At 39.1% G+C, this 13114-nt stretch overlaps 1 protein-coding gene across 1 annotated transcript in view; it reads right to left on the bottom strand.

Moving 5' to 3' along the window:
* Positions 1-13114, bottom strand: part of FGF2 (fibroblast growth factor 2) — a 72598-nt gene that overhangs the window by 7570 nt on the left and 51914 nt on the right. The window lies entirely within an intron of this gene.

Raw genomic sequence — 13114 nt, 5'->3', positions numbered from 1 at the left:
TGTTCATAAAGATTCAAATGTGATAAGAGTGAAACACCTAAACTTAGAGTAATATAGACCAATATATTCCAAATCCAATACTTTTACTCTACCTCTAGTGAAATTTAGTACCCCTCTCGTGTGAACTGAAGTTAACCTGTTACTTTATTCTGTCATCTTCATTGCCACTGATAAAAGAAAAAAAAATCTTCTCTTTTCTCTATTCCAGGTTTATGATCAAGAATAGAAGCAGAAGGGAAACAAAGAGTGAAAGGAAAATTCATAGTAATCATAAAGACAACATGAAAGGTCACCATGGAACTTCATAGACTGATTCCCCAGAGGTAAATTTAAACAACAGCATTTAGTCATATGTTCATTTGTTGGTGTTCTATCAGCTTCCCGGATGCCCCACCTTGCTAGCTGGCATTCCCTACAATGCTTGGCATACTAGAATACTAACTATGCCAATAACATTTGCCTTTTCAGCCAGTTCCTAATATTTCAGAGAAAAGAAACAGTACCAGGGACTAAGTGGATACATAATAGAACCCACAGCTTATTAATTAATTAATGTACTTATTTATTTATTACAAAAGTTATTTCTACTTTTGAAAAAAAACAGTGGAGGGAAGGAAACTTACATCTGTGCTGAATGTTCAGCAATGCAAATTTACTAAACAACTGTTTTGCTCTTGAAAACAAACTGCATTTTTTTAAAAAAATGAGTAGTAGGGCCAAAATTTAGTGGTCAAGAAAAGTAGATGTTTAACAGAGCAACATATATACAATTTTCAATTGTCTCCATTCTGAGTTTCCAAGTCATCTTCAGTGACTGTGATCTCAGTGTGCCTATTAAAAACTGGTGCACTTTAATTTTATTAATCTTTATAAACATATTTAAAGAACTGTTTTCCTATTATCAGTGTTTGCTCACCATTTCAAACTTCGGATAAAAAGGGGTCTTCAGAGGAATGCCATCACAAAGAAAGTGGCTTCTAAGGGCTTATAACAACTTGTACCTTGTTTCCAAGGCCTTATTTTATATAGGCCTAAGAGCTGAGAAACCCCTTAATGCATGATTATTGACTGCTTTTATGCATATACTTTAAAAGTCACAACAATATTTTAACATTATTATACTCATTAACAAATGAGGAATTTAAAACTCAGTGCTTTTGGTAACATTTCAGATTTTGGATACCTTTTGCCCTTACATCTACTTGATACCTTTATATCAAATTAAGTTTTTGTTTATGTGTTGCTTTTTTAAAATTGAAGAATAATTTAGAGGTACAGGAAGCATAGAGTTCAAATAATACACTTATTCATTCAATCTATATATTTTTTTCTTCTAGGCATCTAAGACACATCAATGAACAAAACTGAACAAGATCCCTGCCTTTATGCCACTCAAATTCTAGCTGGGGGAGACACACAGTAAGCAATAAGCTTAAGTGAATAAATTATATTCTATGTTAGAATATAAGAAAACTTAGAAAAAAGTAAAGCTGAACAGGGTAAGAGGGACTAGGAATGGTGAGTGGTAGAAGCTAGGTGCAATATTAAATAGCATGGTCACAGTAGGGTCCATTGAGAAAGTGACATTTGAGCAAATGCTTGAAGGAGATGAAGGCGTTAACCATCCAGCTATCAGAGAAGAGCATTCCCATCAGAGGAAAAGCCAGTGCAAAAGCCTTACAACAGGATCATATCCAGAGTATTTGAGGGGTAGCAAGTAGGCGAATGTGGGAAGAGTAGCAGGAAATGAGATCAGAGAGGTAATGGGATGGGAGAGGGGGCAGACCTCATAGTTTTGTAGGCTATTGTAAATATTTGGCTCTTATTCTAAGAAAATGGAGAGCCACTGGAGTCTTTTCAGCAGAAAAATAACATGATCTGACATCTTTTTCTAGGATTATTCTGGCTGCCAAGACTACAGAGGGCCAAAAGCAGACTTAGACCAGTTAAAGGGTTATTCAGTAATACAGGCAGAGAGAATGAAGGTTCAGATCATGGAGGTAGCAGTAGAAATGGTAAGGAGGTGTCTGCTTTTGTACATATTTTGAAGGTAGACTTAATAGGGTTTCCTGATGGATTGGTTGCATGGTATGAGAAAAACAGGGGAATTAAGAATGGCACTGAAGTTTCTGTTCTAGAATGATAAACTTGCGATCAAATGTGGTGGGGAGGGCTATGAGTAGGAACAGATTTTATAGGAAAAGGTTAATAATTCAGTTTTGTACGTGTTGAGTTTGAGAGGAATATCAGACATCCAAATGGAGACAGTATTTACTGAGCACCTACTATGCAACAGACACATCATTTAACTTTTTTCCTTCTTTTTTGCTAATGCTAATAACCACAGAACTAGAAATTAAAAAGTACTAATTTATTTGGAATACCAGGAAGTGTGTTATATACAATAATGCCAGTAAACAAGTATTCTCAGGTCTAAAAGGTATAAACCTAAAAAAGAAATGTAGATGTATACATATGACAGTGATATAAATTTGTCATGTGTTAGTGATGGGGCAACACCTCAAGGTTCCCCTGGAGGCTGTCCACATAAACCAGCTTAGTTTATGGTTCTATAAGAGGGGCCCAATAACCAGTTATTGATATTGATAATGATGCTAATAATGTTAAAGACAGTGCTGGCAGTTTGACCCCTTGTAGGGAGTATTTGAATAGAGCAGACTCTAATGTAGCATGAAAAAGCACAATCAACACTTTTAAAAGTTTGTTTTTTGTCTGGATAGTTAATTTACTTTGGAATTTCAAAAAGAAAATAAGGTTATGTGAGATATTTCTACATAATGAAAAACTGATCCCAGGAGATGGTGGGAGCCATGTTTCTCACTGTTGGGGGTGGCAGGTTACACACAAGCAAGTGGGGGGGGACTGCTAAAATATTCATGTGTTATTGATGGATTAAGGTTGGAGATATCAGTATGAATGAACTCATATTTAGGTGTTTTTGTTTTGTTTTGTTTTGTTTTGTTTTGTTTTGAGATAGAGTCTCCCTCTGTCACCCAGGCTGGAGTGCAGTGGCACGATCTCGGCTCACTGCAACCTCTGCCTCCCAGGTTGAAGTGATTCTCCTGCCTCAGCCTCCTGAGTAGCTGGGATTATAGGTGCGCACCACCACACCTGGCTAATTTTTGTATTTTTAGTAAAGACAGGGTTTCACCATGTTGGTCAGGCTGGTCTCGAACTCCTGACGTCGTGGTCCACCCGCCTCAGCCTCCCAAAGTGCTGGGATTACAGATGTGAGCCACCATGCTCTGCCTCATATTAATATTGATACAGATGGCCAAATATAGAAATATTTATAAATACATGTATATACCCAGGCTAGTATGTACCACCGTTTCTTGCTCTGTCAGCTTAGAGGGCTTAGAAGCAAAGATACTTCAGTAACAACAAGCACATCCAGCATTCCAGTTTGTGGTTTCTAATACCATTCTCTAATAAAAGAAACCAATGCTCTTTGGAGAAATGGCTCATTCTAGGGTGGAGTAGGGAATATACAAAATGAGCCTGGAGCATCTTGTAGGCCAAAAAGTAATGAAGTACTTAAAATAAATGCATTGTTGAGAGTATGTCAAAGAGGAGGGCACAGGAGCCAACTGAAAGAGCTCCCAATGGCCAAAGCTGGAACTATTTGAGCAACAAAATAAATAATGTAGTATTGGATTGTAACTCAAAGTATAAAATAAATATCTGTGAGTACATATTGATATAAATGATTGAATAAATAAATAAATGGAGGAAAATGAACAAATTTCCCAGGCAAAAGAATGACAATTTATGTAGATACTACCCCTCAAGGAGGTGGAGCATAACCATCATCTCCATCTCTTAAGTGTGGACTATGCATGGTGACTTCCTTCCAAACAGTACAGTATGGAAAGGAAGTGAAAGAGTAACATTACAGTGGACACAAATACTACCTCAGTCAGGTAAGCAAGGATTATATCATGAGTTATCAGTCATGAAGATAACATATACCATTATATGCCACAAAAATGGTACTTTACTTCTATAGTCTTCCTCTCAAACACTCAAATCCCTATCTGGCCATGAAAAAAACATCAGGCCAGGTGCAATGGCTCACACTTGTCATCCCAGCACTTTGGGAGGCCAAGGCAGGAGGATTCTTGAGCCCAGGAGTTCGAGACCAATTTGGGCAATATAGTGAGACCTCATCTCTACTAAAAATAAAAATAAATTAGTAGAGTATGGTGGCATGCACCTGTAGTCCCACCTACTTGGGAGGCCAAGGTGGGAGGATCGCTTGAGCCCAAGAATTCAAGACTGTGGTGATCTATGATCACAGCACTGCCCTCCAGCCTGGGAGACAGAGCAAGACCCTGTCTCAAAAAAAAAAAAAAAAAAAAAAAAAGGAAAAAAAAAATCAAGCAAGTTGAAGGACATTCTAAAAAATACCTCAACAGTACTCCTCAAACTATCAAAGTAATCAAAAATAAGGAAAGTCTAAGAAACTGTCACAGTCTGGAGGAAACTAAGGAGACATGATAACTAAATATGGTACGCTGGAACAGAAAAGAATATTAGGAAAAACTAAGGAAACATGAATAAAGTATGGACTTTAGCTAATAATAACATATCAGTATGGGTTCATTAGTTGTGACAGGTGCACCAAACTAACGTAGGATGTTAATAAAAGTGAAACTCAGTGTAGAGTATATAGACACTCTCTGTGTCATCTTTATAACTTTTCTGTAAGTCTAAAACTATTGTAAAACTAAAATATATTTTTTAAAAAACTGACTCTAGGGCTACAAGTACCATCACAAAAAAGAATTTCTCAAGTCACTAGATACAGCAACTCTAGCTATAATGTGAAAAATAAAAGCACCTCATGCATTCCTGTGCTCTACTATGCCCAAATACAGATGATTCATATATACATATCACTTTATTTCACCAGACTATCAACAGCATGTTTGTGAAGATATTCATCTATTCTGTCTACTGCTGTATCAGTGCTTGGCACATAGTAAGTCATCAATAAATATTTGCTAAATTAATGAACAAATGGAACTTTTTCAGATAGCTTACAATAAAAATATAATTCAATGACATTACAAAATCTAAATAAGAACTAGAGAACTAGGACTGGGGAAAATCCAGACTAGGAACTGAAATACAGAATATGGTTTAACTTTATGAACTATTTACTCCCTAAGGAAAACAGACCAGATGACCTTTCCAAGAGTAGACTATCCAAACTTGACATCTGTGAGGATCTCTGAAGGGCCAAGAAACCTAGCTTCCAATATCGCCTTGATCCCTAACTAACTTGTATTTTCAATCAAGTCCTTTAACTTCTCTAGGCATCACTTTCCTCCTCTGTAAAATAAGAAGATTGGATTAGATGGTCTTTAGAATCTCTCCTAATCTCTAGTAGCCTTAGTACACAATAAGGAAAGAAATAAGCACATGAGCCAAGTTCTCCTCACATCCCCCCAGCACCTCCTCTCACCCCAACTCTCCCTTCCTTATGCATCGGCCTCACAATACTAGTCCACTCCTAATTTTAGATTTGAACCTTATGACCATTTCCCCATGCTCTGTTTACTGGGTTGTTTATTCTTTTACAGTACATTGATTTTTCAGTTTTGGCTTTTGAGGGAGCTTGCTCAATAGGAATCCAAAAGTGCTTTTGCTTATACCACTTCTGAGAATTAAAAACAGACATGATGTAAGTATCAATGTTGACTATTTCAGAAAAAAAAGAAACATCCAAATAGTGAAAAGTTAAAATTAAATTTGATCTTTTTATTTTTTATTTTTTTGAGATGGAATCTCACTGTGTCGCCTAGGCTGGAGTGCAGTGGCGTGATCTTGATTCACTGCAATGTCCACCTCCCGGGTCCAAGCAATTCTCCTGCCTCAGCCTCCCAAGTTGGCTGTGATTACAGGTGTGCATCACCATGCCCGGCTAATTTTTGTATTTTTAGTAGAGATGGGGTTTCGCCATGTTGGCCAGGCTTGTCTCAAACTCCTGACCTCAAGTGATCCACCTGCCTTGGCCTCCCAAAGTTCTGGGATTACAGGCATGAGCCATTGTGCCAGGCCTAAATTTGATCTTAAACCTGTAATACCTATAGGTTGCATAACAGTTTTAAGATTGAGTTATAAAAGAACAGTAATTCTCATTATGCAATAAACTTTGTATTTTTTCTAGTATTTTATCTCTTAAAAAGGACATACATTCCTCTTCAATTACTGTATTTTTCTCACAAATTTCATCAGTATAGATTGTCAGTCTGGATAATTGGGCTCTCAAATATCTATTTTCTTTACTTTATTATAGATTTCATGTCATTGTGAAGGCCCCTCAATTAAGAAAGTTATTCTGAGGTAAAATGTATTTTACTTTTACAGAAATTACATGTATATCCTCAGAGAATATACATTTTTTCATATTTCACTATTGTGGATCAATGCAAATACATTCTAATACTTACTGAGATATTAATATTTTGTTCAGGGTATATCATGATCTATATAGCATTATATAGAAAACAATGTGCAACTTTCTGGCAGATGAAGATCCGTCAGGTTTTTTCATACCAATGCTAACATTGAGGTCGTTTGGTGATTTAAACTTAAAACTACAATTAACTTCACTTTATGCAATTTTCTTAAAAATCTGTAATTTTGTGAACACTTAAATCATCAATTCTAATATTTGTTCTGGACTTCTGTTGCTCATAGCAACAAAATTTATCCTGCTATGGAATGGAGTAAGAAGTCTGTTGTGCATTAAAGAACTATTTAACTTCAGCTTCCAAATACAGGCTTTGGCAATTAAATATAGTTACTTTTTGAATTTTCCTATTTCCTAGCTTCAAAAGGAAAGGAAAGACCCTTAAGAAATGTTTTCAAACAACACAAAATCGGTAACCTGAAAACACGCATACCATTAATATGTGAAGGTGTTGCGGAAAAAACGGTATACAAATTAGTCTTTTTTCATACTCTAATTGGTAATCAACCTAACATAACTCTTAAAAACCAAAATGTTTTTTGTATCCACAGTACTCTTCTTTCTGGGAGGAAACTAGACTGCTTTAGAAATCACTGCAGGAATCACAGAGTAAAATGGAGAAGAACCCAGGGATGTGTCATAACACAGTAGTCTGAAAAAGGGCCAGGTAGAAGAGTGGGAAGGACTATGCCTCTGGCAAGTGCAAGTTCATAAATCCCAGTTTCTTCAAGTTACGAGGCACATCTGCATCCCCAGATGATGGCTACTGGTCAGAACACTGAACTCATACCAAAAGCTGCTGTTGTTGACAGTTTAATGTCTATGGATCTGACTCAGAGAGAAATGTGCCACTTAATGAATCACCAACACCATATCTTTGGTGTTGAGGTGGGGCACGCTTACTTTTTCATCTGAAGATTGACACAGCCCACCAAGAACAATTTGAAAGAGACAGGATTGCTGCTGAAAAGGCATGACATCAAGCCACACAAATTGGATGGTAAGACTAGAGATTAACTTGTGAACTTGGCAGGAATAGGTCGTATGACAAGAGCTGAAACATACAACTGGATCTTGGTCATGCCATTCCTCAAAGGAGACTAAGAAATCCTGAATTTTTAATTTATGCTTAATAGCCATGGCTTTGTCTCTACAGAGTGTTTGTGATACATTTCTAAGCATTGGTAAATTAATTCTTACTGCACCAACTTGGTGGAAATCTGTTCCATCAGAAAGAGTTAATACATCCAAAGAGATAGAAACACATTTAAGACTAACTTTCACAAGTTCCTGCTTAGCTAAGAATGAAACTAGAAAACTTTATTTTGAGTATTTTACATTTCTGATGGTACAGAATCAACAGTTTAGGAAGCTTAATACCTATTTGCCAAGAGAAAAAGTCAGAATTCTCTTTTCAGGTCTACTTTCTTTTAACTTGTCTCATCTTTTTATGTACCCTAGTAGTTTCAGAGATACACTTGAAGATAGAGCAATTTCTGTTTTCATCACTTTTAACAACAATGGGTCTTTTTATCGTTGTCAATGAATCAATATTCAGCCAGTGCTCCTGAGAAGATGAAAAATTCCACCGGCAGTTATCTTACAGAGTCACCATGATTACTAGGTTATATGGTTTGGCTGTGCCCCCACCCAAATCTCATCTTGAATTCCCATGTGTTGCAGGAGGGACCCAGTGGGAGGTAACCGAATCATGGAGACAAGTCTTTCTTGTGCTGTTCTTATGATAGTGAATAAGTCTCATGAGATCTTATGGTTTTATAAAGAAGAGTCCCCCTGCACAAGCTCTCTCTCTCTTTGCCTGCTGCCATCTATTTAAGATGTGACTTGCTCTTCCTTGCCTTCCGCCATGATTGTGAGGCTTCCCCAGCCATGTGGAACTGCAAGTCCAATTAAACCTCTTCTTTTGTAAATTGCCCAGTCTTGGGTATGTCTTTTATCAGCAGCATGAAAATGGACTAATACAGTAAATTGGTACTAGGAATGGGGTGCTGCTGAAAGATACCCAAAAACGTGGAAGTGACTTTGGAACTGGTTAACAGGCAAAGGTTGGAATAGGTTGGAGAGCTCAGAAGATGACAGGAAAATGTGGGAAAGTTTGGAACTCCCTAGAGATTTGTTGAATGCCTTTGACCAAAATGCTGATAATAATATGGACAATGAAATCCAGGCTAAGGTGGTCTCAAATGGAGATGAGGAACTTGTTGGGAACTGAGCAAAGGTGTGTCTTGTTATGTTTTAGCAGAGACTGGTGGCATTTTGCCCCTGCCCTAGAGATTTGTGGAACTTTGAACTTGAGAGATATGATTTAGGGTATCTGGCGGAAGAAATGTTTAAGCAGCAAAGCATTCAAAATGTGATTTGGGTGCTGTTAAAGGCATTCAGTTTTATAAGGGAAGGAGAGCATAAAAGTTTGGAAAATTTGCAGCCTGACCATGGAATAGAAAAGAAAATCCCATTTTCTGAGGAAAAATTCAAGTGGGCTGCAGAAATTTGTGTAAGTAATGGGGAGCCAGATGTTAATCACCAAGACAATGAGGAAAATGTCTCTGGGGAATGTCAGAGACCTTTGCAGCAGTCCTTCCCATCACAGGCCCAGAGGTTTACAAGGAAAAAATGGTTTCATGAGCTGGGCTCAGGGTCCCTCTGCTATGTACAGTCTAGGGACTTGGTGCCTTGCTTCCCAGTTGCTCCAGCTGTGACTAAAAGGGGCCAAGGTACAGCTCAGGCTGTTGCTTCAGAGGGTGCAAGCACCAAGCCTTGGCAGCTTCCACATGGTGTTGAGCCTGAGGGTGCACAGAAGTCAAGAATTGAGGTTTAGGAACCTCCGCTAGATTTCAGATGTATGGAAATGCCTGGATGCCCAGGCAGAAGTTTGCGCAGGGGTGGGGCCCTCATAGAGAACCTCTGCTAGGGCAGTGCAGAAGGGAAATGTGGGGTCAGAGCCCCCACAAAGAGTCCCTATTGCAGCACCACCTAGTGGAGCTGTGAGAAGAGGGCCACCATCCTCCAGACCCCAGAATGGTAGATCTACTGAGAGCTTGCACCATGCACCTAGAAAAGCCACAGACACTCAATGCCAGCCTCTGAAGGCAGCTGAGAGGGAGGCTGTACCCTGCAAAGCCACAGGGGCAGAGCTGCTCAATATGATGGGAACCCAGCTCTTGCATCAGCATGACCTGGATGAGAGATATGGAGTCAGAGGAGATCATTTTGGAGCTTTAAGATTTGACTGCTGGGCCAGGCGCAGTGGCTCACGCCTGTAATCCCAGCACTTTGGGAGGCCAAGGTGGGCAGATCACGAGGTTGGGAGATCAAGACCACCCTGGCTAACATGGTGAAACCCTGCCTCTACTAAAAAAAATGCAAAAAATTAGCCAGGCATGGTGGCGGGTGCCTATAGTCTCAGCTACTCGGGAGGCTGAGGCAGGAGAATGGCGTGAACCCGGGAGGTGGAGCTTGCAGTGAGCCGAGATCGTGCCACTGCACTCCAGCCTGGGCAACAGAGCGAGACTCCATCTCAAAAAAAAAAAAAAAAAGATTTGACTGCCTCACTGGATTTCAGACTTGCATAGGGCCTGTAGCCCCTTCATTTGCGCCAATTTCTCCCATCTGCGATGGCTGTATTAGCCCAATGCCTGTACCCACATTGTATCTGGGAAGTAACTAACTTGCTTTTGATTTTACAGGCTCATAGGCAGAAGGGACTTGCCTTGTCTCACATGAGATGTTGGACTGTGGACTTTTGAGTTAATGCTGAAATGAGTTACGACTTTGGGAGACTGTTGGGAAGGCATGATTGGTTTTGAAATGTGAGGACATGAGATTTTGGAGGGGCCAGGGGTGGAATGATATGGTTTGGCTGTGTCCCCACCTAAATTTCATCTTGAATTTCCATGTGTTATGGGAAGGACCCAGTGGGAGGTAATTGAATCATGGGGACAAGTCTTTCCCATGCTGTTCTTGTGATAGTAAGTCTCACAAGATCTGATGGTTTTATAAAGAGGACTTCCCCTGCACAAGCTCTCTCTGCCTACTGCCATCCATTTAAGATGTGACTTGCTCTTCCTTGCCTTCCGCCATGATTGTGAGGCTTCCCCAGGCATGTGGAACTGTAAGTCCAATTAAACCTCTTTCTTTTGTAAATTGCCCAGTCTCTGGTATGTCTTTATCGGAAGCATGAAAATGGACTAATGCACTAGGTTACTGCATCTTCTAATCTCAACAACACCACAGGGTAACAACTAATCTCAAGGCATTCACTGACCCAGATTATGACAGACATATAAAAGGCTGGAGCTTTGAAACCATTTTATTAGTGCTGTCCATAGTTAGTTATAACAGGAGCAAATGTTGTATGCAACTCCTTTTTTTTCCTCTACCACCCTCACTGTCTGACAGTAGCCAAACCAATTCTACTGCAGAAGCATAGTGATTTGTCACATCCTAAAGTGAAAGGGGCAGGAGGGTTGGAAACTCATCTTCCTCTCACTAATAAAATGTCAGTCATCCAAAATTACTTATTGGTTCACTGTCATGGGAGATATTTAAAATGCTACTTTGGTAGATTCCCAAACTATTACATCACCTCTTGAGTTGACAATAGATTGGCAGAATAAAAGGCAAGTACAGAGTAGAAGAAGTGAAAGTCCCAAGTAGTTAATGTTTTGAGCTGTATTCTTTACCTAGGAAACTGCATACATTCCCCCAATTTAACTACCACCTATATGCTGATCATACCCAAATCTATCTAACAATCAATGTAGACCGTTCCTCTAAGCTCCAGATTTATAATTTCAACTGCTCACTGAACATCTTTACCTGAATTTCCCTTAGGCAACTCAAACTAAATAGGTCTAAATTCGAACTTACTACCTTTTCCCAAACCTTGCTCTTTTCTTCCTTCCCCTTTCTCGAGAGTCTACCTTCTCACCCAAACCAGCAACCTAAAAGCCACCTTTGACTTTTCTTTCATCTTCAGTCCTAAATCTAATCAATCACAAGTGCTAGCACTTTCCTCACTCCTCTCTGACCTACTGTTATTGCCAGGATCAGAACATCACTTGCTTGGACTATTACAGTGGCCTTCTAACTGATCTCTCTCCACCAGTCTTGGCCCCCTCAAGTCCATTCTCTACACTTCTGCCAGGATGATCTTTCTCAAATTTAAATCTAATTAGATCTCTTCTTAAAACTCTTCATGGCTCTCCACTGCTTATAGTCAGCATGGTGTATAAAGCCCTTCAGCAGATTCAGCAGACAGTCTATCTACCTCCCCAGCCTTCTCTCTCTTCCCTTCCACCTAGTTACTCCATTGCACTATACATTCCAGCATTAGTTAATTACTTGTAATTCTAGAGATACATCAAGTAGATTTTTTATCCACACCTTTTCATGTCCTATGTCCTAGAGTTATCTATACCTTCATCTCAATTTCTTCTGCCCCATGACTGCCTGCTGAACTCCTTCCTTTACAACGTCTAAAATTCTACTTATAGGTCATCTCCCCCAATTCTAGAAAAATGTAATTACCTCATTTTCTATATTGCTTCCTATATCATAATACTTCTTATCCTTTCCTATATTACTATGCATGTATGCAAAATATAGAAGTAGCATATCAAAACCCTTATACATTATTATAAATACTTATTTACACTTCTGCCTCCCCTGGATTGTCACTCATTAAGGGCAGAGACAATTTGATATTCAATTTTATAAGCTCAATGCCTACCATAGCATCTGGCACACTTACTTACACTTAATAAGTATTGGCTATTCTTAAAGAGAATTCTAAAATTTATTCAATTACCTCCCCCCAAAATTGAGAGCCACTACACTCAAACTTGTGATTTATCCTGCAAAAATCACATAAACTGGTAATATCAACATAAGTATATCTTTGTCATACAGTCAGTCTGAAATTGGGATAGTTTAGATACGCTTTTTCTCTGTAAGCCTTGTTTTGGTGCTTTTAGAAATCCAAAGGTCTTCATTCAGAAGAAATTTCAAAAACTATTTGTATAGCTCAAAATACCACAATTTCTTAGTACTATTAGATCCTTTCTGTGGGGAGGTTACATAGAGATGTCATAACTGGCCAGTGGCATTGGTGTAAGAGCTGTGAAACACACACACGCACAAACATTTACATACATGTCCTATCTACTCCCTCAAGGAGACAGGAATGAGATCTGTCTTTTATATTTATTTTCCTGCACCATTCTTTATACATCATATGTTCAACAGATATGCAGTCCCATTTCTAATAATAATGGTGAAGTTGACAGGGAGCCTGTACTAGTGGAAAGAATACTAGCCAGGAACTAGGACCCCTGATGAGCTGTGATAAAATGTAAAAAAGAAAAGTTCCTCTCTACAGCCAGGCACGGTGGCTCACGCCTATAATCCCAGCACTTTGGGAGGCCAAGGCAGGCAGATCACCTGAGGTCAGGAGTTCGGGACCAGCCCAGCCAACATGGCGAAACCCTGTTTCTACTAAAAAATACAAAAAAATTAGCCAGGCATGGTGGTGCATTCCTGTAATCCCAGCTACTCGGGAGGCTGAGGCAGGAGAATTGCTTGAACCCAGAA

Source organism: Gorilla gorilla, chromosome 3 (genome assembly GCF_029281585.2).
Source record: "Gorilla gorilla gorilla isolate KB3781 chromosome 3, NHGRI_mGorGor1-v2.1_pri, whole genome shotgun sequence".
Taxonomy (NCBI): Eukaryota; Metazoa; Chordata; class Mammalia; order Primates; family Hominidae; genus Gorilla; species Gorilla gorilla.
This window is presented reverse-complemented; position numbering and strand designations above follow the sequence as displayed.